This window comes from Pseudopodoces humilis, chromosome 8 (assembly GCF_049639895.1).
Source record: "Pseudopodoces humilis isolate 2021_Gansu_Grassland_sample_001 chromosome 8, ASM4963989v1, whole genome shotgun sequence".
NCBI classification, from domain to species: Eukaryota; Metazoa; Chordata; class Aves; order Passeriformes; family Paridae; genus Pseudopodoces; species Pseudopodoces humilis.
The window spans coordinates 21,930,449-21,957,692 of NC_142207.1; the positions used below are offsets into that span (position 1 = coordinate 21,930,449).

Genomic DNA, 27,244 nt, shown 5'->3' on the forward strand with positions numbered 1-27,244 from the left:
GCATGAGCAGTGCTGCCCACCTTGCTCTGTGGGTGTCTCTCTTTACCGAGTCCTTCCTCAGGCGGACAGGCAGTACATCATTCTGGGAATCACAGAGAACCCTTGGCAAGAGAACCCACCCTGACTTATGTGACTGACGTAACACTTTAAAAATAAAAAAAGGATTTCATTTTTGTATAGAGCTGTTCTTCCATAGACACGTAACAGCTAAATCTACCATCTATCCGTATGAATGCCCAAATAAGAATTAATTACATATGATTGGCTAAATTTCACCAAGAGAACAAACGTATCAGTTTAATATATTTTTCTAGAAATCCAAAAAAATACAGCAAGTTTTTTTTTCTTTTCCATTCTTATAAACTACCTGTCCCAAATACAGTTGTTATGTTGGTCACTGGATTTAAATGATGAATTTCCTTATTTTAAGGCTAAGAGGAAAAGATCACTAAGTTTCTTATCAGGAGATAGTGATAGACTTTTCAAAAATGCACAGCATCTTGAAAGTTTGGTTTTATATCACCATTTATATTCCTGAGAAATAGACATGTCTCACATTCTGTAGCAGTGTTTTGTGACATTTGGATTTACAATGCTCAAGTTTAAGTCTCTAGCCCTTTGCAGTCTGTCAAAAACAGCTTCTCTGTCCATTTATTTTTGTCTTCTGTGCTCTGTCTGAATATCTTTTGTAAATTTATACTTGACAACCCTCGTATTTCAGCAGCTGGCTTTGTTTCACAATCTACCTTGCTTGCTCTGTTGCATTAGCTGAAACAACAAATTTAATCCATGATGTCAATAGTAAATTATAGTGGAGATATAATATATGCCTGACATCACTAAGGTCAAGGCCATGGTGAAAATGTTTCAAATAGATCCAAAGGGTCTCCTCATTGTGGTAGGTGCTTGCTGCACATTTAATATTACGAGAAACAGATTAGTGCCGCACACTGCATTATGTTAGCCTTTTAGTTACAGCCCGCATAAAACTCCAGCTAATGTAAGAGTGCTCCCTCAACATGAAAAGAGATTCCAGAGAAGTTTGCTATGTCATTATATTTCATATTTTCTAACTGATAAATAATTAAAACAAGAATTACTTTACTGAAAAGATTCATTTAGAGTGCACATTTTCCATTACTCTAACTGTTTGAAGGGGATGGGGGAAACATTTATTGCATACCTTACCTAAACTACCTTGCCATTAAAGTATCTAAATTACCTCAGTGAATTCTGAGCACAGAAGTGGTTGATGAATTGCTTTTTGCATAAATGCACTTTCCCTTTGCTAGAACCTAATTTTGTGTATAAACATACACACACACACACACACACACACACACAGAGAATAAAGCAACTACTGAACTCTCTCAAGAAGAAAATTGAAGCCTGGATTTTTCTCTGTGCAATGAAGTTTTTCTAAATGTTGCTTGTATTATAAGCATCCTTGGACTCTCTGAGGACCAGCCAAAAATGGGCTGTTCTGCAATGGTGAAAGAACAGTTAATGAATCATTTTCTCCTGTGTGAAAGTGCTCATTGCTGTTAATTTGTCCATTTTTTACAGCAAGAGCTTGCTTAAAGTAAAAATTTACTTTCAGCTTAAAAGTCCATTTATTGTCCAAGGGGAAAAAAATTGTGCCATGTGAACCATAAACAAATTCAGTGTTTGTCAGACTATGGAGATTTCCATTCCATTGAGCTCTATTATTTGTTTTATCTGGCCTAAAGAGCATCAACAACCCAAGGACTTTCAATCTGCAATTCATCCCTTTAACTTGGCTCTAAACTATTTTCATTCCTAAATGAAAGGAAGGCCCAAATTTACAAAGCTGCAGCAGATACCAGAGCACAGCAGTGGCACTTGGCTTTCCCCAAGCTTTGGCTGGAAGTATGGGATCTAATAGTTTCCTCCTCAAAAGAGTGGGTTACTTTTTGTTCCTGGTGTCCCTAATTCTGAATGGAGGAAGGCTTTTGTGGGTGGCAGCTTTTGGCTTCCATTTCAGCTTAATTTTAAGAATGTGAGTGAACCCTATGAGCTGCAGAAACATGCAGGGGAAAATTTTTTGATCAAGATCTTTACATACAAATCCATATTTTTGAAAATAACCACCTCTGCAGGAGCTTTGATCTTCATGTGCCTTTGTCTATGTCCTTTACTCCTTCATTCAAATCTATGTCAGACTAGGATGACCAATACTAATTATCATTTATCTTGTCACTGTTTTTTGTATCTGTTGGTCAAAGCAGCACAGAAATGGAATGACCGACCACATGATACCAATTTCCTGAGGTTGTCTGGCAAACTTAAGTGAGGTTGCATGACCCAATGGAATTACTGAATCTTATACTTCTGATCTTTGGGCTGGTCCTTTTGGAAGGGCAGTTTTCATTATTGATAATTTGGCGGTCAACTGCCATGAAGTTGAATTGCTTGAAGAGTATAAGTACAAAAGAAAACTCCAAATCCTGTGATAGTGTCTTGTATGCAAACAAAAAATGGAAAATAGGAAATGGAACCAGTGACTCAGTATGGGCTGCTTTAATGACTATTTAATCTCTCCCATAAAAGAAGTTTAAATAATGCTTTTATGTGCTGATGCTCTTAGCACTTGCTTTGGAGCATGATGTATGGCCAGTGTATGCTCCAAGAATCAACAAATGTGCATTATTCCATTAGCAGTTTTCTGTTTTCTACAAAGCTTTACAATTTATTAGTTATTTATGTTAATGTACTAGTGCCTTATTTTACATATTTATAACATCATTCCTCTGCCATGAAAAGGCATGAAAAGTTTAGGTATTGCAGATCAGTTCAGCTTATATAACATTTACAAAATGTTGTTTATAAAAACTGTTTCACAGATAGTACTTTCTGTGCTTGGGACTGCTAAGATAACTTATGTGAAACTCTTAATGAGACTAAAATAAGACTGAGGCTTTTCTAATTCTCTGCTCCTTCTTTCCTTCTGCTTTTCAGAAAGGGGGAGAAACTCAAGCTGTATGAACAGAAATGCCATGTATTTCCCAGTAAAATTTGGAAGACATGTAGGGCAAGGAATAACAACAAAAGGCTGAAGATAAGGTTTCAGTAGGAGGAAGAACTGATAGAGCAGGGTGTAGGGGAGCTCCACAGGGTTTCTAAAAGCATATCTATTCAACAAAAATGTAGCCAATATCACTGGCTGCTCAGGAGCTTACTCCTGTGCCTGTTATGCAGCAGGGGATACTACAGCTTGGACACAAATCGGTTACTTTACTTCTGGCTGATTGTCTTTCCTTGATTTCCATGGCACACAGCCTTTACAGCACTTACCAACTCTGAACATTGTCAGCATCATGGCTGCAGAACAGATTTCCTAAATTCCTCTTTTGAAGATGTCTCTGTTACACTCAGCATCTCAGTTCTGCCTGCACAAGTGATTTAGCACAATGATGTCACTCTGGGCTAAGTGCAAGCAAAGGCACCGGGTTAGTGTGATGCTTTTAGTTTTGGGTGCTGACTGAATAAGGTCAACACTGGAGCATCTCTATCCTGCACATGTGTGGGGTGATAAGAGTTGCATATTTCAGCATGCAAATTATTTGTTGATTCCTCATGTGTGAGTTCAATTTGTATTTTTAGCAATGCTTATGTCCTCTAATCAAATACTATCAATGCTTTTGGGTAAATTCTACTCATTCAACTCAATGACCTATGCTGCTGTGTCACCTCAGCAAAGGCTCAAGTTCATTAGCATCTGATGTCTCTTCGGTGGCCTGTGTGAAGTGAGTTGCCTGTTGATGCAGTTCCTAGATATTTTAGTGCTGTATTTTCAGATGTTTTGAGTTGCACATCTGCCTGTGCTAGTGAACATGTCCCTGAACACAATGACAGTGAAAGAATATTTTAATAAAAATTTTAATACACTGTTTCAGACACAGATCTACTTTATCTCTAGAGGAGTTTCAAAACCTTTTGATTAGCTGAAAACCACTGACTTCCCTTTTTGTGTCCCCACAATGTGACTCAGCTTAAGCCCCACTGGTTCCTAAATCCCTGTGTAAAACAATGGAGGATGTCCTGCTTATGAGAATCCCTTATTGACTGAAGACTGCATCCACACTGGCAACTCACTTTGCACAGCCCTCCTAACAGACATGAGAGGCAAACAGGTTCCAGCTCTGCTGAGGTGACATCAATTCATCCCTGTGACAGAGACCTGGGCATAGTTTCCAACACCCCAAACACTCCCAGTCACAGAAAGCACCTGTGAACCCCACAGATGTCTTCCAACAAATTTTCATTTACTTGCCTTTTCAGAGATTTAATTCTTGACATTTCTGAAAGCATTTCCCTGTTGTAGAGAAATCCTTTTCTTCCCAAGAACTTTTCCAAGGCTCTGGATTATTTAGGGTTCAATTCAGTTGCATGTAAGAATTTAAAGGTAAATTTATCTAAATTAAAAAAAATCAAAAAACCCCACACAAATAGAGCATGTAAATGATTTCTAAGCCTTCAGCTAACATCAACTTGTCAGTTTGCTTTTTATATTTTCTGCATGGTTAGAAGAGAGAAGTTTGATCCCGAACCCAGCAGTTTTAAATGACCCATCTTCTTCTACCTAACAGTGAAAAAAATTACCATTATCTTATAACACCCATAATGTTCATGAATATCAGAAGCTTCTTAAGAGTTCTGAAGGGATATTGGGAGTGGTCAGGATCTGGTTGATGGGGTGACAGGATTTTGTTGGTCAGATAAAATCTGATATACAAGGGTAACTTAAAAATGGCAGCCTTCCTGAATTAAAACATAAATAAATCCTTCTATAGAAGGCCTAGAAAAGGAGAGTCCTGTTTTCTGCAGAAAACTCAGCTGATTTGAAAATAAATATAGGGGAAATATATAGCAACCAAGAGTAAATGTTATTTCTCTTTGAACTTGTAAAATTCTAAAAACTAAATAGTCTTAAAATGTGCTCTCTGTCTCTGTTCTTCCAGCAGCAAGCTTACTCAAGAGTTCAGAATGTTGACAGAAATAAATTACAAATCAGTTTATAAGGAAAAAAAATGGGAGCAATTTTTGTCTTGTTTTCAGGATTGTATATCTTGCTAGGGCTTGAAGAACACTGCTTTGGATTTCTCATATAGCAGGTAACTTCTTTGGGGAAATTAAGAAGCAAATTAAAGTGCTCTTTATGGCTGCTGAATCACCCTGAAAGCATTTATTAATTATTATGAACATGTTACTCTTGCAGATGTATGTGCTTGTATCATAAATTATCATTTGCACCGCAGCAGCCCCTTAGGCCATATCTGAGAGAGGAAACCCAGGGTATGTCTGGAGTGTGCACCCAGAGGTGGGAGTGCTTGCTCCAGCCATCTCAGAGCCTCCTGCAGGTAAGGCCCAGATGCGCTTGGGTTTTCTGATCCCAGCTTCTCCCTCGTCTTTCCACGGGAAGGACACTGAAGGATATGGCTCTGACAGCCCTGAGCATCCCAAAGGTGCCTCGGGGTTCCCAGGTGGCAGCTCCCAGCATGTACCATCATGCCCCACCCTGAAAAACACATGTATGTACCATGTATACCACCAGCTGCCCCAACCCTGAAAAACACATTTGTGACCTGGACCCCTTGTACTGGGAGCCACAAAAAACAAGAGCAGTTTTCCAAGTTCCTGGTCAGTGCTTTACAGCCTTATGTACTAGATGCTTGACAGATGAAGATTAGAGATCTGCCTTCAAGAGTGTACAAGAGTCCAACAGAAGGAATAAATAAATAGAATTTCAGAAAAAAAATCTGTTATTTTTTAAAACTGGCTTACTACTTGGGAAGGTAGCAAAGCCACATGAAGAAGTTCTGACAAAAAAATCCGATAAAATATTATTTTGTACTGTTATTTATCCAGGCCAAGTGAAATTGAAATTGCCAACCAAATTAGAGCAAGCAATTAGAAAAATTGCAAAATGCACAACCAAATTAGCACAATTAGAGCTCTCTCTAGCACAGCTCACAAAGACATGGCAACCCTCCAACCCTACTGAAAATTGCAGAATATCTTTGTAGCAGCTAGAAACAGATATTTGCCCTCCCATCCCTGCTGGTGTTTCACTTACAGAACACCACAGCAATTCAAGACCCTACTTATAGCATGTAGGAGATTTTATGAAAAAAACCCAAATAACCTGAACCCTGTAAAGAGACCTTACATTTTGTTCATCTTAGCATTTGTGTCTGCTCTGCTGACAGAGAGCTCTAATTGTCAGGGACACAATAGGCTGTGCTCTTATCTGTGATTAATAGACATGATCTTTCCGGAATGATAAATGCAGGTAGGTAAAGTCTCTGGGACTGTATCTATGCTACATCATAGATTATCAAACCCCTACAATGTGGACATGATAATAAGTATCCATGTTGTCTAAAAGTGCTGGCTAAGAGTTCTGAGAGTCTGGATTTCAATTTTTATGATTTTTATGTGGCTTTGTGGGGGAATATCCTCTACACCATTGAAATTCAGTTTCTTAGCTGTTGTTCAGCTCTCTGTTCTGGGGATTTGCTCCATATTCCACTTTGAGATTCCCTTTAAACAGGAAGAGGGATCGGTGCCCTGAGCAACAGGACAGTGTGGACCTACAGAAGTGTGCACCATCCCCAGTGTGGCTCTTTTGAGGGCAGAAGGGCAGGAATGGATCTTACAGAAGCCAGTAACCCTCTCTTGCCCCTTTGCCATGGTGGCACCACAGCTACAGTCCCTCAAAAGAAGCGATGAAACACTCATGTCCTTTTTTTCTGAGAGCAATGTTTCAGAAGGCTGAGGGCCTCTGACAGGTGCTGCAGAGATGAAATACCACCATTAGTATATCTCATGCCATCCAGTCATGAGGGGAAGAATGGTGGTTGCAAATGATAACCAGCATGATTAGAACTACCCGTGAAAGAGATTAAGGAGCTGCAAATGTTACGGCACGTGAGATGCACAGCACCACACTGCAGTGCAGATGGAAACATCTGCAGTAGAGATGGGACATTCAGAAATGTGCTACAAATTTTTCAGACACTCTTGTGGCCCAAGACTCAGGCCACATACTGCAAGCGGATGGCTCCACTATGCTTCATCATACTCAGAAGCACAGCTCTGTTGTCATGCAGTGGTGTAGATTTTTCTTGATATCAGGTTAATGGCATTTGGCAGTAACCATTGTGGAGCTTTTCCTCCTTTTTTTTGGTTTTTTCCCTCCTTTTTATTTTTCCAGAGGAACAAGGAGTGGTGCTGGGATGTCCACTCCGGTATTTCCTCAGACCACCATGTGAGGAAGGGAAAGGGGCAGCGTAGCTCCTCTCTGTTTGCATGGGAGCCAATCACCAAGCAGGAGATTTTGGCTTGCATACAGCTGTCTGAGGCAAGCTTGGAGATCTGGGGGTTCTTGATACTCAGATCCTGAGAAGCAGTTTCTTCTGTGTGTGTATTACGTAGCAGGCTAAGCATTAACCATGGTGGAGAAACCTGCATGGTCTGTATTTGCTTTTTTACCTCAAGTTTCTGATAGACTTCAGTCAGAGAAGTGATGGCCAGAAAGGCTTTCCAGTAAAGGTCAGACTCTTAAATTTCTTCCTCTTAGAAACTTTCAGGTCTAAAATTACTGATAGTTTTTTCTTGCAGTTGCTGAAGAAGGAAGCCCACTACCCAGAGCAGAGGACTGTGTTAGCTGAAAGCTCCAGTGAGCCTACTTGTACTGCAGGCAGTCTGATTTGCACAGCTGCACAAAACCTTTTTGTTGTTCCTGAAAAGTGATGCCCATCTGGGGAGAGCTGACAGTTTTGTTCTGTGTCCTTGCAGCCTTATAACCCACCAAACCTCTCTTCCACAGGGGCAACTCTGTTTTACCAAAGTACTTCACCTGTCAGACACAAATTGGAAATTTGCAAAAATGAGAAGCGAAAGATGGTCTGACAAGGGTTGTCCGTCAGAAGAATGTTTGAGCCCATGACTGGCTATGTCTGCTTTTTTAAGTCATGTGCCTTAGGACCTTTTATTACATCAGGCTTTATCTGTCTAATTGCTAAGTTTCCTCCAAGACTATGAGTTGCTACAAATATCTACTTCCATTTCTGCATATCAACAACTTTTAGTCTTCTAATGAATACCAACAAGATATAGGGAAGCTCATCTCCTAAATACTGATGGTAATGACCAAGATGATCATGTTCAAAGACATTTATTAAGCACATTTATTCCCATAAAGCACATAAGCTGTGGTATCTTGGATGCAGAGATAGGATATATAAAGTTTTTTTAACGAATGAAGAGTCTTATTCTATTTTCAAATAACAAAAGTCATCAAGAGTGAGAAGAGAAATTTTCAACAAATTGATAGTTTGGTGGGCAGAAGTACTGTCAGAGAATCAACAGGGGGAGGAATCAAAAATATGAAAGAAATTTTGAAACAGCTGCAGGAAAATGCCCACTCCAAAGCCACATGGGCATTTTTGGATGATATATGCATGGAAGACCATGGATGACCATTTTTTATGACCTTGAGGAAAGTTTAATAGGACAAGTGTAGAAGACATTTCAGGAGAAGCTTTAGACTGGTTACCCTATTAAACAAAGTTAAGCACATGTTTAAGGGACTTGCTGCCTTGGGATCTTAATTATTACGGACAATATCCATGTGTGTGTTTGCTTTAACATTGTCTCCTGCTGGAGAACAGCTGCCTGCAAATGGGCTGGCAAGGTAAACAGAAAGAGGCCTGCAATTCCCCAGCAACTCAGACAAGTCTCATCACCAGCACAAATCGGTTTCCAACCTGACAAGCATGAGCTATCTCAGATGGATCCACACTTCATAGCTGTTGTGCCTTGTGGACTGTGTCACAGGCAAGCAGCAAGACATTCACGGCACAGTGACACAGTAATGTTGCATGTCAAATATTGGGGAAAGAACACAGATCCTTAACACTGCATTTTCCTTCTGAAACACGTAGGTTAATTTGGTGTTTGCGAATAGACCCGTGCTCTGTTCATCTACAGTGCAATGCTGGCAGAACTGACTGGTTCTCTGTTAGTGAACCTCAACAGCTTATTGTTTTTGATTTAATTGCTAATTGTTCAACTCAAAGACTAATCCAAGTGATTCACAGGTTGACCTCTGTCTACAAGCCTAAATTTTAAATGAGTGATTGAGGCGAATCTCATTAAATAAATACAAACAGAGCCATGTCAAGAAGAGGCTGCATAGAGCTGAGTCACTCCATAGTTTGAACAGCGAGAAGATGTACAGAAAGAGATGAAAACAGATGTACTAGGGGAAGATTATAATACTGAGTAGTGGAATAGATACTGGCAACAGAAAGCAAATACCTAATGATGGTGCCAAGGTTTTGAGCCTGACAAGATAAGAGAGTTGTGATGACTGAGGAGACAAATGAGATGTGATTGAGAAAATTAAGAAAAAAACAAACATGCTTTTATTTTGGAGAATGATAGTCTAATGTAGTCATCTAGAACAAAGAGCAGAGAAAGGAGCAGGGGCAAGGGTGCTGGATAAGGCAAAGAGGCAAAACCCAGGCTTTAAGGGGTAGTTGGAGAAGAAGAAATATAAATTTGTGTAAATACAAGGAAAAAACCCTCCCAGAACCACAAGAACCACAGTGGGGTAAAAGGGATCAGGAGATTTCCCTTATCCACCTACTCATGAACTGGCTGGAGTGTTTATTAAAGTAGACAAGTAAGGAGCTTCTCCCCTTGCCCTCACTGATAATGAGCTAAGTACAAGTGATGGAAGTCTGTTAAAAATGGCCTCAGACAGATGAAAATGCAATAAAAATAAAAGTAAAAATATCACCCTTTGAGGAGTGTCTCAACCTATGAATTGCATGAACTGCCTGATGGTCCTGTCCACGCTTCTTGCATGGATGTCATAGCTGGGAGGCACTGCCCTTACAGCCTTCCATTTCTCAGGCAGCAGGACACCTCTGTCTGCATGAGTCTGGTCTCAAAAGTCATAAAGTTGCAATACACTGGCCTACTTTGCTGTCAGGACTGAACTATGAAGTGGAAAAATCTGAAATTATGTTCAAAGAGCAGAAATAGTGCTTTTGACCACCAGGGTTCACAGCATCTATACTGCAGCAATGAGACAAGTATAATGTATGTTTTTCTCCTTTCATATTCCACAGTGACTTAATACTTCCCAGCGTCACCTAGTATGTACATGGAGAAAATAAGTATTTACAAAGCATCCTTGAAATCACTGGGACAAATTCATCATGACAATATGAAGTTTGCATTTTTTGCAGCAGTGAATGACACCGCAGCAATCGTAGCTGACCACGCACTTGCAGACCTTTCTGTGACTGGAGGACTGTGCTGTGTAAGTACCAGTTATGTTGCTAGAGCTCCTGAATGGCACCATTTTGTTGTTAAAGTGAACAAAGGATGCCTACCAGGCAGTGAAATGTAAGGTGCTGAGAGGAAAGTTTTCTGTGGTGTGCTGGGGGAATGTGGGCAGCAGGGCTGACATGACAGGACTTGATGAATGATGTTACACGAAGAGAGGCTGGGCCAGATGTGTGCATGCAGTGAATGTCTGTCCTCGGTGAGCTGGGTAACTCACTGGGAGTGAGAGAAGAAAAGCTCCTTTCTATGACAGGATTTCATCCCCCTCCTTTGTCAGGACGCTTCATTTAGAAATGCTACTCCTGTAGCATGATGGCCATGGGCTACACTGTGTTAACCCATTTTGACAGGAGGGTAAGACAGTGGAACAGCTTCATCAGCAGACAGGAGTGACTTGGGCTCCCTCCAAATCAAACCCTCAGGAACCAAGCTTGCTGTTGATGAAATAATCATCACCTCAATTACCAACAATTAGCACAAGCAAATTTGACTCTAGTTACACACCGTAAATTCAGTACTAGGAATTCAAAAATGTTGCACAATTAGAAGTGTCTTGCTTGATCTTTTAGTGTTGAATCTAAAGACAAAAAAAAAAAAAAAGTTTTATTACATTTGGAGAATTAAAAAAAATTGTTTATGTAACTTTCTGATAAATAAATTACTTGAGCAGAGTATTTTGCCCACCTCTGGTTAGCAAGGCCATATCTGAAACCTTTTCTAAACAGGTAATATTAGTTCCAGAACACAACTAACATCCTACTCTGCTGACTATTTGGATGCCTTATTGACAGCAATGTGTGGAGAGGAGTAAGGTTAAAGTGGTAACCAGGTAGAACACAGTCAATTATCACAGCACTTCTAACACCAATCACCAGAAAAGAAGTTAAGGAAGTTAATAAAGTCTCCTCTGCACAGAGTTTTCCTTTACATTGTAGTTTTTCCATCTTCGCAAATGCAATGTACAGAAAGATGTGCCAATTGTAAGTTCTTTTTTGTATAGTTTTGCACTGAAATCTCCTGTGTTGTAATCTTCCTGTACCAAGAAAGCATTTTTTTATGTTACAGGCCATCTCCAACACTGTGGGAAAAAATACGTCATAAAAAGAGAAGATAGAGGTAAGTGGGCTCAGCACCACTGTAATGTAACATTGCAGCCCACAGTGGTAAAATATAAATGTTAGAGGAGGCAATGTAAAATATAGACAGTCTGTGGCTTTAGATGAAAGAAAAGTGTGTGTCAAAATTGCAAAGCATTCTGCAACTTGTTGGTGATTGGATCTCTCAAAGAACAGCATTTTTTTACAGCTAAACATGATATAAAGTGGCTGATTGCATGTTTTTCAGGTGTTTTTTCCCTTTTGAATTACAAATTTCAAGCAGATTATCAATAAAATCAATTAATGTAAACTTTACGTGACTCTTCATTGGCTGTCAAGGACAACTGGGATAATGGAACCACCAGAAAAAGAAGCATGCTCCCCCCCGAACCCATTTTTTATCTCAGTGTATTACAGCAAGTTGTCTTTTCAGTGGATGTTTGATGAGAAATCATGCTTTTCTGAGCCCTTTTTAAGGCAGACAAAAATGAATTGGTCCTCTTTAATGACCTACATCAGGCAATTTATCTAAACATTGTAACATAGTCATATGTAAAAATTAGGGCAATTCCTTCTCTTAAACCATGTAGTGATTAACTTTACCTGTGTATTTATTTCAACATGCTGGAAATGTCAGTCATGAGACTTACTTCAAAGTATACCCACAACTCCTCTTTCCAGGCAATTATATTTAAGAAACCTTTAATTTTGTTGTACCTAATCAAAAGAGGAAATGCTTTTAACAATATATGGAAATAGTTTGGATACATTAAAATCACATATAAGCACATCAGGAAAGTATTTTATTACAAAATACTTATAAGCAGTTTTGTATTTTAGTATTCTTAAGTGGGAGGTTAAATGTCATCAGTTTTCTTTCTACATTCTATATTTCTCTGGGTCACTGGCAGAGTAACACCTGAGATTTCTATTTCTTCAACTACTATGCTGTTATAGGCTCTTGTAGATATGCCCTTGATTTCCAATTTATTACCTTATACCAAGTGTTATAAACTGGTACTTGCACATACAAAGAATAGGAAATGTGGGACAGTACCAGGGGAAAAAATAATTCTTAAAGTCCTGTCAGTGCTTTGAAACAGTAAAATAATAAAAACAGTGAACTGGTATGTCAATGTTGCTGTTTCAGCTACAACACAAGCCAAGGTGTGAGCTGGTATCTACCCCAGCCCTCTGATGGGAGCCAGTGGCCATGTGTAGCCACACTGTATTCACTGGCCTTGCAGAACTAAGTGCAGTGTCAGGGTTTCTGCTGGCTCTGCTCATGCTGAAATGTAACTTTCCCACTGCAGGCACCCGAGGGACCTGCTTATTTAAGCCAAGAAAGCAGAATCTGGCCTTTGGCATAGAGCCTTACTATTTCCCCTGGAGTAAGTAATGATCTACAGTGCCCAATAAAACACAACTATTGCAGATTAATGTTATGATTGTTTCAAGGTCCAGATACGCTCTATCAGAGAACAAGTGCAGCATTAGGTGTTCACAGCCCACAGCAGCTGTAAGGTACCTTGTGCTGGCACTTGTGGCGTTGCTCAGGAGGAGCTTCTGTCGGAGCATTAAGTCAGAACACCCAGGTCAGAATGGGTCTGCCAGTCCTGGGGTTTGGTGCTCCTCCCACACACGTCACACCCCAGAGCTGAGGAACCCAGAACACACCCAGGCTGGTATTTTCTTACTCTGCCTGGCAAAACAGGCCAAGCAGAGCACCAAGGACTGTACTGGCCCTCCTAGGAGGCAAGGTCTGAGAAGTGAGCTCATTGAGGCTCAGTCCAGACTCTTTCTGATCCTCTTTTGTATTGGAATAACAGCGATCTGATAGGAATGGGAATAAAGTAAAATTAGCAAACTTCTGATAGATCTGAAAGTGACAGTGTCACTGGTGAATGGATGGTGCTGGAAAAGGGTGGTGGTACCTCAGAAATGCCCAGTCATCTACCCAGTGATCAGGCACACCATCAGCAGTCACACATCATAAAGTAAAAATGCCCTTCTGGAAATGCCTAAATATGATGGACTTTGGCCTTTGACAAATACTATGTAGGGTGGCTTTTTGTTTGTTTGCTTATCTTTGTCTCAGAAATAAATAACGCATGTTTTATAAACATCAAAAAATTCTCTGCTTTCCCTCTTCAGATCACCGTAAGAATAAACGACACAGAAAACTATTGTCCAAATAAGTAGACTGACTGATGCTTTTAACATTGATATTCTTTTTTTTTTCCCCTCTGCATTTGGAAATCATAGAGAAGAAACAGCAGCTATGCAACTTCAAAGAACTTTGTAGCACTGGATGTCATTAGAGATACTACAGCTGTTCTTCCTTACTCTCATGGCTCTGGCTCTCAGATGCAGTACATTCTAAATGACAGTAAGCAGGGAATGGGTGATAGTTTCCTCACTTTAAGTTTTGGTGTAAGTATATTCCATAAGACATATCTACCAATCTATACCTGAAGGTATGTGCCTTCCAATTTGATTTCAAAATTCTGCTGACCCTGCTCACAGCTAAACCATGGGAACCTGGAGCTGGCCAAGATGCTTTACTGGTTGATGGACTGAATGTGTAAACCATGAGGAAGGGGTAGTTGTGCTTTTGGGTGCTATGAAGAGCCCTGAGCAAGGCAGAATTTCAGGGTGGTAGAGAGGCTCCAGGCAGTGTGACTGGATGCATCCTAAGCCTTTGGTCTCAGGGACCAAAAGCATTTCAGGAGGAGTTACTCAGCTTGTCTGCTACAGGAACAGTGACACAAGAAGAGGAGACTTTACTGTCAAGAATGCCCATGACATCATGACTTTGATTTCATTTCTGTGTTAGACTCTCAGGTACCCTGATGTAACTGGCTGTATGGTTTGTATAAAAAAACCTCCCTTCCCAGACAAAAATGGGACTACTGGTCTTAGCCTCACTCATACTAGGATAAGGCCAAAGCAGGTATCTGACACTCAGTAACTTATTTTGGTTTTTTGTTCTTGCTAATCATCAAAATTTTAATGTATCAGTCCTTCCCATAGAATTCCATATCATCCTGTATTGCTTCCACAGAATCAAAGGGTATCTTGCATTGAAGAGACCTGCCAAGATCATCATGTCCAACTACTGATGTGGGCCACAAGCCAGATCCTTCTGCTTATCCCTCATCTCACCTCCCTCACAGGGCATACCATCTACGTGCTGATTCAGCAAAATACACAGTGCTACCAAGGGAGCAGAGTGACAAGAACGAGATGTTCTGGTACCAAACCGGGACATTCCTTTTTCTGGGGAATGCTCAAGCCCTGATAAGTTTGCATTTCCTCTGCATATGGATGGACTCCCCCAGTGGGATGAGCAGGTTAGCCAGTTGTTTGTGTTGCCATTGGGCTTGCCATTAATAGTTAATATAGTCTAGCAGTGGATGCATTGTTACCAGACCTCTAAGGTATCCCATTTGGTGGGCACAATTCACGCTTCTCGGAACTATTATTCCAAGCTTCCTGCCAGCTCCTTGGTTTACTCAGGCTCCTTATTTCCAAGGTTATTTTTGCAGCAACAAAGGCTGGAAATGTAAGACCCGATTCTCTGCCAGAGAGAACTGTGTCCTGGCTGCCTGTGCCGGGGCACCACGGAGCATTCCACGGGCTCTTGGAAAGCCATGGCCACCCCAGCAGGGACTCCCCAGCTCTGGTTACAAACCTGGAGTAAGCCAGTCACACTGATGTGTCTCTCCTTCAGGACCACGGTAGAGCACCAGGCATAAAGCCGTGAACTTCCCTACCCATCTTTTCATTATGAAAATGTGTAATTTCTTTTTCAGTTTGCTGTTGTAGCCAGGTGGGTGTGGGGCTTCCTCTTTACTCGGCTCCATGACTTGCCCTCCACTGGTACTGCCAGACCTCCACGTCTGGTATCTGCAGGCAGCCACTGGCAAATGAGAATCACCCAGCAGTTGATAACATTTTATTGGAAGTGGGTAAATATAAGGCCAAAGACACAAAGGACCATGAGCCACAATCTGAAGGGAAGGCGGGAAACTAAACAGGAGGCATATGCATTGCTCTATACTTCCAAGTCAGGAAATAAGGACATTCTTTCAAAACAGCAGATAATGAGTATGGAAAAATACCTACAACCAGGAAAATGTGAAACTAGTATTATCAGGATTATATTTTTTCCAGTTTAATGGACTGTATCTGGCATATATCAAAACGGTCCTAAGAAATACTTCTGTAGTTAAAGAGGGGTCAGGTTTTTTCTTTGCAAACACAAATTTCAGGGTGTATAGCTCAGCCTAAGCATGTGATAGAACTGCGTGTCTGGGTGTGGTTCCTCCTTCCCTACACAAGACTATCCAAACCAGCTATGTTGTTTTTACTTAGAACAACAAACACAAAGAAATTGTTTTGGGGCTCCATCCAAATATGGCAAATTTTCCCTTTGACAAGAAAGAGGATTTAAAACAGAAAGAGAATGTCAGAACAAGTTCTTGCTCTAAAAAGTTTCATTACTTGCAAGGGATGAGGATTCACTCACTTTCATAATTATTTCCAACACTGAGTTCTTTCAGCATCTGGCACTGTTAGTGGGATATTACTGGAATATACACAGTCAAGAGTTTAGTCCAATGAGGATATTAGGTCCCAAAAATGCTAGTGTGGCTTTCCACTTCAAGATATGCACAGTGCAGATTATGTTGAACAGTAGCAACAGATCTTGTCTACACATGGAGTTATTCCTCCAAAATCATGTCTGGATCCTCCCTGTTCCAGAAAAAAAAAAGTGTGTTTGATGCTGTGCTTAAGTAATTTTCACTGTAAATTAAAATAACTGAGAGAATGAAGCTTTATGCTTCAGTAAGTGAGTCCATGCACGGCGTTCTTTAAATATCTTTTGCATTGTAAAGTCATATCCTACCACAACCTAGCTCTGAGTTGCAGATAATATTGTATTTATAAAGTGTACAGTCTCAGGGGATAAGAAATATTGCTCAAAATGCCATCCAAATGTTGAAAATGTAATATTTACACTGGATAGGTGCCATCCTTGTCTGGCAGGCTAATGGATCAGAAAAAACTGTCCGTGAAAAGACGACTGTGGCAGTGGCTGGGAGTCCAGCAGTTTCTTTTTCCCTCCCTCCCCTTTTAGCAAAATTGTACTTCCTGGTGTTATGGTTTAAATCAGATTTTGAGAGGTCCATTATGATGCATCTGTTTAAAATATCAAGGGGAAGCACAATTCAATAACACTAAATGTACAAAAGTGAGGGCTGTGAATTAATACTGCCTCTCCTGCTTAACTCACTGCCTCTCGTGTTACAGCGTCATTGACACACAGCTCCACATCTTCTAAAACGTGCCATGAACTGTAAATAGCCACTTGTGCCTTTGAATGTCTTCCCATGCCCTTGCATCATCTACAGCAGACCTGGTGGTCTTACATAGAGTAATCCAACCTTGTTGATTTTAAGATAATATTTTAGTTGAGTTATGCTGTAGTTACGGGAAATCAAAATGTTCTATACCTATTTGTCTTTTTGGCAGTTTATACTTTGTGTTGCCATTTATATTACCTGGAGAAAAGCCCCCCAGATAACCCATGCAAATCATTTGTAGAGGAGCTAATTTCTATTTCTTCTAAAGCCAATTTTAAATCTCCTCCATATGGCTGATACAAAGTATTATGAAGCAGTTGATGAAAACGTGGCTCCAATGAAGTCAGTGAGTTTTGTGACTGACTTCAGGACAGCCAAGATTTCATCCATTATCTTTCTGTAGCATAGAGTCCAGCTGTACTGCAGCTAAAAAAAAAAAAAAGTAAAAATAAAAATCCATCAACAAAAGACTGAAGCTATTAATCAACCTAGAAAGATCTGGTTAATATATTGCAAGGTAGGCCTCTGTTGGACAGTGCGTGCCTTTAAATTCTGCAAGCCTTTAAAGAAACCCTGCCAAGAAAGTGCCACATGTGCAGCCCCCGCAGTCGCAGAGCCCCGATAATGTCCATCCTGCCTACTGCAAGGATCACACTCTGCCTTGCCTGGGCTCTCCTTCCTCACCCTCTGAGCCCCTTCTGACAGGATGCAAACTCCCCTAGGCAGAGCTCCGGTGTTTGCTTGTCGCAGACACTGGAGTTGCAAGGCAATGTCGGATCCTGAAAGGACCGGGGATGAAGCTGGATGTAAACAACAGGCGTTCCAGCCTTGTCTGATGCAGCGTCAGACATCTGCCCGCTGAACTTTCATTATGTCCATTTAAACCTAACCTACAGTCGCCCAGTGTATCCTTATCTTTTGAATTTTACATCACATCAAGTTGATACAAAAATTCCGTTGTGGAGGTAATGCCGCATACTCAAAACCACCCATCACAAGTTAGAATGCTAAATTTAGGAAAAAAAGTTTCTCTTACCACCGAAACCCGGATGCTGCACACATAAGCACGTACCCTGATTCCTGTCCGTAAACCCCAGGGAACAAATGGGATTCTTCATGTGATATTGTACAAGTACTTGCTCAGGCAGAGAGCAGCACAAAATAGCAAACAGCTGATCAACCAGATGACAGAGTTATGTTTTTAAGACCATATTTAAAAATAAAAGTTAATAAAAAATTAAAGTGGTCTGCACACCATAGCCTAAAGAGGGAATTCCCAGGAATGTTTCCAAAATCCAGCAAATTAGTATGGATTTTGAAAAGTCTTTCAGTAAAGCAAACTAACTCCAAACCCCTACACTTCACTTAAAAACTCTTCAAAGCTATGTAGGCATGCACACACCTTAGCCACATGTATGTGGAATTCTGTAGTGCTTTGCTGACTTTTTAATTCATCTAAGTTCAAAGCTTTGATCACAGAGCTGTTACACTTTCTGTTTGCGTTTTTGCAGCCTTTACATTATATTTGCTGAGAGAAGACTTAAAATTTAATTAGAGAGAAAGGAAAATCATTATTTAGCTTTCATTGAAAACGTGTGTTTCCATAGATGGTGTAGAGCTCAGATTTTTAAAAAATGCAGTTGACAATGTGACACGGTCATTTTCTTCTTCTTAAAAAGTACAACTTTCTGTAAGCACTAGTAACTGCAGACATTACTGTAAAATTATGGAAGATTTATATAAAAATCTGAGATGGAAGAAAAGGCAGGTTTTTGCTCCTTTTCCAAATGTATTTTATTTCTGTAATTTGTCAGTAAATGTATATATGAACTACCAAGTAATATCCTCATTGTCTTTATCAGAGGTGACAAACATAAAAGTATACAAAACATTACAAGTTTTGAATCAGTGAGATAAATATAGATTTTTAAGCTGTATGGTCTGCACATGCACAGAGCCAATTCTGTCCAAACAGAAATACCTATTTTTAGAAACCAGCCTTAATTCAAGACAGCCAAACTAAAGCAAGCACTGCTCTATACTATACCTACAACTTTCCCGTTTATTTAGACGTCTCAAAAGAAAGAATAATGCTGATTCTGTTTTTCTTTGTAACCCTGCCTTAATACACGGTGTAGAGATTCAAAGCGACTGGGATGTGCAGAGTTGTTAGAATTTCTACTAAAACTAATTTCATGGTTATTTTTTTTTTCTCCTAGTGAGGACGAGGCCGGCTGCTCCTGCTCATATATCGTCTGTTTTTCAGTCAGCTTTCCCTTATGGATCCCTCACTGCCCGTTCCCTGCCGGGGCTGCTCCGCACTTCAGCGCTCAGGCTCAAAGACAAGCCCGGCTTAGGCGGAGAGATTTTTCGTACAGTGGCCTTGAACATCAGCCTTGCCACATGAAAAGCAGCTATCCTCTTCACCTAAATAAAACGAAACTTAGAATATTTTCTAGCCACAATTTCCTTGTTTTATTACTGTTACTCCCCTCCCTCCCTTCCTCTTTCCCCCCTCCCTCTCTCTCCCCCCTCCCGCGTTAAGTTTCGGGCGGCTCTGGCAAACGGCTCCATGTGACGGCAGCGTGGTCGCTTCCTTCCCGGCCAGCCACAGGCAAATCCCGATGGAGCATCAAGGGACGGGCATCACGAGGGGGAAGCGATGCCCCGGGAACCTGGCATCGCCGCCTCGCCTGCTTCCTCACTGCCCGCACCCCAGCAGCCGGGCCACAGCCGAGCCCCTTCCCACGGGCAAGCACGGCCGGCACGGCACGGGGGGAGCGCGGCGAGCGGCGGCGGCGTGTCCCGTCCCGTCCCGTCCCCCTCGGCCGTGTGCGGCGATGCTCGTCCGGTCCCCGTCCCGACCGTGCCTTCTCCCTGAGCAGCACCGAGGGCGAAGAAAAGGCTGACCTTACCTGTCTCCTGCGGCGGCCCGGAGGAGCAGAGGGCGAGCAGGCTCTGCCGCCTCGCCCGCCCCCGGCTCGGGACGCCCCGCCCCGGGAGCCGGGGCGGCGGCGCGGCCGAAGCCGGCGGGAGCCCGCTCCGCGCCGCCTGCCCCGCCAGGAGCCTTCCAGCACAGATATACCCGTATTGTTTCCCTCGCACCATTTTTTTTTTTTTTTTTTTATTTGCAAGAAGACGCCAAAATCCCCGTAAATGGCTCATTTCTGGGGCGGGGGGCGCCCCCGGCGGCCCGCGGGGGTCGCGCGCGGGGCCCGCCACATTGCCCCTCCCACAGCGCCGCCTGGCGGAGCGGCCGCGCCGCCGTCCCCGCGGCCCGCCGGGAACACGCGGGGATCGCCATGGCCAGCCCCCCGTGACCCACATTCCGTTCAAGTGCAATCCTTCTCCTTTTCTATTCTGGCCCCCCTCCCCCCTTGTTTCCCCCCCTCCCGGATCCTCTTTCAAGCCCACTCCACGCTGCCGCGCTATTACATGCTAATTTAATTTTACTATGGACGATATTTTCAGCATTTGCTGAGGACAGTAAATTTTGTAGTTTATGTTATTTCACTTTTTATGACTTTTTAACACTTAATAAAATTTTATTAGAGCACTTTTGTGTTTACAAGGCCACAAAACTCTTGGCAGGTTGTCAGAAGTCCTTTTTATTATGATCCTACTGATATACTGCGAGTAATGAAATAATCATGTCCAGAAATGTATCAAAGGCCAGAGGGATTATCCAATTTAATGGCTCTACAGATGCGCTGTGAGGGATACGGACAGGCAACGCGTCGACAGGCTAAAAGGCGTGTGCGAGGTGGAGGCAGCCCTGCTTAATTTCTTTCCCACTGCAGGCTGGTGCTGTGTTATCCTGGAGGCTCCGAGCTCGATCAGGTGACTCCCGGCGCTTTCAAGAAAAATGGATTTGTTCTGGTGCAAAAAGCTCTTTTCTTTTTATTCTTCTTAGGTGTACATCTAACGCTGACGCTCTTGCTCTGGTGCTTCCGCTGCTTGCGACACTCAGCGAAACACAATTTACTGGAAAACACCCAATGTCATCGTGCCATTGTGCAGCAAACAGTGGCTTTGGGCATTAGGATTTAGTTGTGCAGCCAACGAATAAATACACAGAAAAAAGAAAGACCAAAATAAACAAACATTTAAAAATCAAAAGCAGAACAAGCTGGTGAGATCAAATACAAGTGAGATATTTAAGAGCATTCTGTGGAATTATTGTTTTTTGCTTTTGTCTTAGCCAGCACAGGGTTGTGTGAGTGCTCTCATTTGTGCATGTGCCTTCCTTCCACAATGGACTATTTTTCTGCGCTGCTGCAGTGCTATAGTCTGAGATACTGCAGCTGTTTTTAAGGCAATTTCCTTTTTATTTTAAATAATTGTTCATTTAACATATGTTGTTAAACTCATACTTGCGTCAAAAGGAGGCAATTATACTTCCTGACCCTGACAGCAAGGTTGGTGGCTTTGTTTTATAATTAAATTTGCTGTGTTCAATTTCATATTTTTCTTTCTCTGCTGTTTCCTAAAGACATGCCAAAAAAGATAAAAGGTAGCAATAGTACCAGGAACGCTTCAATGCCAGTTTTGTCTCTTTAACACACATTGTTCCAAACTTTCAAGCTGCACAGGGACACTAGAAGAATATTCTTTCACAATTTTAAAATTACTTGTGTAATTCCCTGTGATTTTAACCCTGCCCCATTGAAGTCTCCAACAAGAACATATTTCATAATTTCCAAAGCAGAAAGAGGACTTTTTTCTTCCAGCACAAACATACGTATTATATTCCAAGGTATCTCGTGATACTGCCAATAGGGATTTCTCTTTAAGAAGACAGGCAGTATCTCTGTATTTTTAAAATGCTTGAATTAATTTGCAAGGACTTTACAAGCAGATCTGAAGACAAGGCTAGAAGTGATCAAAGAATTTATCTTCAAAATCATGACAATATATTAGAGGACTACATGTTTGTATATTTATTCATATTGTGAATCTGCCTCACTTTGGAAGAGTGCCTCCAAAATCAATGGGGCTTCAGGAGGAGTTAAAATAATGTACAGTGTTAGTAAATATGCCAGAACTTGGCTAAGGAGAAGTAAAATAAATCATTAAATGAAGTTTAGCTTCAGGACAGAAGTTTTGTTTTTCCAGAACAATATAATCTACTGTAAATCACATGTTTGCAGGTCAAGGTCAATTTAAACTTCTTAAACCTTTAACAGCAATCAAACTGGAAACCTGCAGGATGAAATGATGTGGTAAAAGAAGTGATGGACTGGAAACTGTTAAATTTGGAAGAGGAGTGGTTGCTATTGTTCTTTTGAGAGAAAGAGCAAACTTTGAAATGCTTTGAATATAAATATGTAAACATGCCACACATTATTTAATCAATGAAGCATCTAACTAATTTAACTCTTTCCTGGGGGCTTCAGTTTTTTTTCTGAAACATCAGAAAAGGCCTGAGGAAGCAGTTCCCACCATCATGGAACCAGAAACAGAGAGGCAGGATTCGGTAACCGGACCTGGACTGGTGCCGACAGGAGTTGTGCAAGGCTGGCAAGATAGTCCTGGCTGAAAGAGAACAACCTTTGTGGAATAATTTAAGGAAGCAGCATGACTAAGGACAGCCCTGTCCCCAGGATGCACCAATGCCACCCCCTGGAGAGGTCCCTCAGACCTCAATGGGCACTGCAGGGCAGTTATGTGGGTTGAGACATTCCCCTCCGCCAAGGACGGCCAGGATGTGGAGAATGTGGCTCCAGGGAGAAATCTGTGGATACTCTGTAACTGTACCTACAGATAAACCCTGTTTCTGACTCAGTCATTCTCTAACAGCCCATCAAGCAGATGCACCAGTGAAATGCAGCACACTGGGCACATGGGGTGTTGCCAAATCTACTGATACTCCGGTGAACGTGAGAAGATACATATTAATCATTTTAACAGTTTGTTTTAATAAACCCTACCCCTATTCAAGCCACAGGAACTTGTGCCATCGTTCACAATGAGACTAAAAGTGCAGACATGATTAATTAGTTATTAATAGGCAGATACCTGTGAGGTTTGTAATGACTATACTAAGCACAAAGCTGGAGTATAGTGTGCTACAGACTGATGGATGAACAACAGTAGATTAACAACTTATTTACACACAATATGGCAACAGCATGAAACTCAATCCAGAAGTCCTTAACTAAAGAAGAGAAGGTGTTCTGTACAAGCCATTTTTGTTTTAGCCATAGAACTCATATGCATAAGATTGGGATTTGGGCAGCTAAAGCCCATTCAGTTTTCTGAAAACAAATTTTAGGTTGATGATGAAGCCAGAAAGTCAAGTACACTCCCTTCTGAAATCTATTAAGGGACTTTAATCAGATCTTTAATTTTCCTTTTGCAAAACTGCCAGCAAAACAAGCAATAGGTACTTTTTCAGGGCTGTTTGTTATTTTTATTTTTCAGTTGGCAAAAAATTTGCTTGTTGAAAGCTGCCATTTCCCAAATCAGGAGAAAATGTAACAAAAATTATGGGTCCCTCAAAGTGATTAAAACATTCCCTGGGCCTTGGTTACTATTACTTGAGAGGGAAGATTATAGATTAGATATTAACATAGTCCCCTGGTATTCAGGAGACCATAAGACAATCCCTTCTCTGTAAATTAGAGCACAGACTGGAGTCCGCATCTGACATGTCCCAAATGAGTGCCTAATGCCTAAGTGATGGGATCTTTCCAGTGAGGCCACTCCAGGGAGCTCAAGGGAAGACAGAAAATAACTGCAGAGTTTAATTAACCTGTCTTATGAATTTTTAATAAAATTCCTGAAGTTTGGGGAGTTTGTGGCTTGTGACTGAAGCTGGAACTCCAGCCTAGGTCATCAATTGAGAAAAACACACATTCCTATCAAAATTCTATCCTTTTTTTTTTTTTTTTAATGTAGTTATCTGCTACAAAGTTTAGTATGCCGCAGATGTACTAAAGAATGAAAGTACATGAAGACAATTATATAAACTTAAAGTATATAAAAATAACACAGTTGAAGTGCTACCTACATTGTAGTTTTATTATACTTTAATGGACATACGCCGATGAGCATTGTGCCTCTGTGTCCAATCTGATAGATGTACCCCATAAAAGCTTTCCTCAGAAGAAAGTCAGATAAGTGAAACTCAGTAGAAAAATAGCTGTACTTTCTGCAGCTATAGATTATTCAATCAATGAAACTCCTATCTAACTCAATACTACCCACATCCTTGGATTTACTTTCTGAACTCTCATCTGAAGTACAAACCGGCTCCCTCAGTTTCCTCTTATGAGTGTGGTAATTTTGAAACCCTAGAAAGCTTTCCTGAAGAGTAAGCAGTAGCTTCAGACTATGGTTTTTGTGTCTGAGACCAGAAAAGAATGGCAGTTACAGTTCTCAAAAGAGAGCTTTGGATTTGCTTGAACATAGTTATAGTTTATAATGAAATGTCATTGAAGTTCTTAAGCCGAGTGATAGTTATGCAATCATTTAATATTTTCTATTATTTTTGCTTAGTCCCATTTTTTCCTTCTTTATTTTCACTCTATGTAACTATATCTATCTCTGTCTCTATCTAATCTATCTATCTATCTATCTATCTATCTATCTATCTATCTATCTATCTATCTTATTACTAATTCTCAAGAAATTGTTAACATTTCTTTTAGTGTCTCTTTTCTGGTAATTCATGGAGACAACTTTACTAATGGTAGCCATAGCAATAGAGAAAGGGAGTCTAACATGACCATCTTAAAACACACGACTTCAAGGAATAACTTCAAGGAATCTGAGATGCAGCCTCTTATCTGGAGGAATTATAAACAGCAAACCCAGCTGGAGAACTTCCTACCACTGGGAAGTCCTACCAAACCCCTATAGCCACCCTGCTGGCCTGTTATTAGCACACCTGTACATGTCCTGCGCCTCCTGTACGTGAAGCATTGGCACGAGTAACAAACATGGCAAGGGTGCTCCCACAGCCACTGGGAATGTCTGGCTGCCCAAGAGCTGCTCTACTTATTCTCACAGGACAATACCCTGCAACTTGCTGAGTACACAATTATCTTTATAACCATTTTCCAGAGGAAAAAGCGAGGCACTTGGCTTGAAGGTATTTAGGTTCCTAGGGAAGTCCCTCTAGCTGCTCTGTTCTCACAGAATCTGCCTTACTTCTGTTTTTCATCTTTACCTGCCAAAAATATCCTGGTGAGTTTAAATAGTAACTTCAAGGTTTTACAGATCTGAGAGGCAAATGAGGAAGATAAATTCATGCCCCTCAGGTTGCCAGATTAGCCCTTAAGTAGGTAGGGCAGCATGAAATCTCCAACAGCCATCAGCCCTCACCTTCCTGAGTAAAACATGGTGTGGCAGGGAAAGATACGCAGGGGTCTCATGGGCAGGTGGGTGCTATGGCAGAGGGATTAATCTGAGGTGTCACACGTGGGCTGGCATGTGCAGGTGCCAGGGATTTAGGGTGTTCAGGAGCAGTGCCTGCACAGCAGCCAGCTCACAAGGAAGCCTGTCCAATGGCTTTCCTCTCCCTTTTACTCTGGGATGGAGAGGAAGGTCTGTTTTCCCCTGGTGTCTGGGAAGAGGGGCTATTTCAAGCATTGTCTTTTTCACCCAAATTCTGCTTTTAAGAGAGCATTATGGAAACTGCCTGCAGCCCACTCTGGTCTCTCAGACCATGCTGCTTTTCCCTCTCTCCTTGCACAGTCCCAGCCATACTGCTGGGAAGTTTGCCAGGGAAGAGGGAGGGCTAATACAACTTGCAGACTTTTTTTTTCCATCTTGATCTGTGTGCATTTCTTTCCTGATGCACTCTGAGGCAAAGGTGAGGAGATATTTATATCTCCTTTATCAATGAGAATTACCAAGATGTTAAAACGCCATTTAGAAGTGCTGTAACAATGAACATTACACTGACAGTAGTTCTGTAATGGTTTCTCATGTAAATAAAGACTGTCTCCAAGAAGAGTCTCATACATAATATTACACAGTAATCATTAGCTTTAAAAATGATTACAAACAAAATAAAATTCAACATGTCAAACGGGATTTGGATTATGTGACCATTCAAAGCTTATTAAAATGACAAACTCGAAAAAGCTGGAATGCTTAAAAGTCAGCACTTGTTCATGTGCTAGTTTGATTTAAAGAAGACTCCAGAGGCTTTATTGAATTATATATTATTATATATTACATTCTCATGAATTATTCCCCAGACTTCAATTCCAGCCAAAATAGGGCCACCACTAAGCCCCAGGTCCCTCCCTCTGCATGATCCGGCTTTTCACAGAAGATTCAAACCTTACAGTTTTTCCTCTCACATCCGTATTCTTGGCAACTCCTCATTTTCTATGGGGAATTCTAGGGCCTTTATCTTCATTCACACTTAAAAAAATACGTGGTTTGAAACACATTAACACTCCTACTAATGCAGCAGCTTCTTGGTACGTAGCACAAGCCCGGGGCCTTTTCTCTTGGCTTGAAGGTGATCTGGGGCACGTTTGTGGGGTGCTGCAGCAGTGCCTGAGCGTGCCCCACTGCCCAGCCTGGCCACAGCACACACCAGCCCTGCTGTGCCAGCTGGGGATGTCCCAATATCTGTGCCTCCTCTGGGAATGGCAGTCACACAGGAGGCACAGCCAGCCAGGGCAGGAATGGAAGCTGCAAAGACGGGTTTGGGTCATCCTTCACCATAAAGGCCACAAAATCAGTCTGGCTCAAGGAATGTGAAGGGGTCTGGTCAGTTTTTAGAGTTGAAATGAGTCTTCAGTGAGTAAAAGTTTTAGCAGTACATCCAGCAGTACAACTTTGTACATCAGGTTGCTGTGATTTAACTGACATCCTTTTTATCACAATGACACTGAACCAACCTGAAAAATGTTTCAAGATACTAAATCCTTCAAGCTTGATATTTGGAATGCTGTCCTCTTTCAAAATTGGAATTTTCCCATCACTGATGACATCTTTGTATTATGGAGTCCCTTATCTTTCATTCTAATAATATTGCACAGACCTGTCTTTGTGACACACTGAAGACCTGTGATAAAGTGATGCAGTGAATTTTCTCACTGGGATATAAGAGAGATGTCTGCTGGACAGCTTCTGTTCTTTATTTTTTTTTATTTTTTTCTTTTTTGTCTCATAAATTTTACAAAATCCTGCTATAGAACAGAAGATAATTCAAACCAGATAAACTTATTATCAGATATCAGATATTTTTAAAAAAGTAACAGTATCACAGGAAGAAGGTGATCATAAAGCCTTATCAAATATAGTACTTATTTTTAAAGTGTCTAAATTTTTTCTTCACATTACTCACATGTCTTCACTGCTTCAAATTGTTACCATCCAAACAGTCATCAGCCATTTCCCTGTAAGCTAATATTATGGTATGGTGATTGT

General features: G+C 41.2%; 1 long non-coding RNA gene across 1 annotated transcript in view; it reads right to left on the reverse strand.

The window, feature by feature from the left end:
* LOC148183854 (uncharacterized) overlaps nucleotides 1-19,837 on the reverse strand; it is a 48,980-nt gene extending 29,143 nt beyond the window's left edge. The window contains exon 1 of the long non-coding RNA XR_015773170.1: nucleotides 19,765-19,837. This is a non-coding gene — a long non-coding RNA (uncharacterized LOC148183854). The remainder of the gene's footprint in view (nucleotides 1-19,764) is intronic.
* Nucleotides 19,838-27,244: the final 7,407 nt, after the last annotated feature.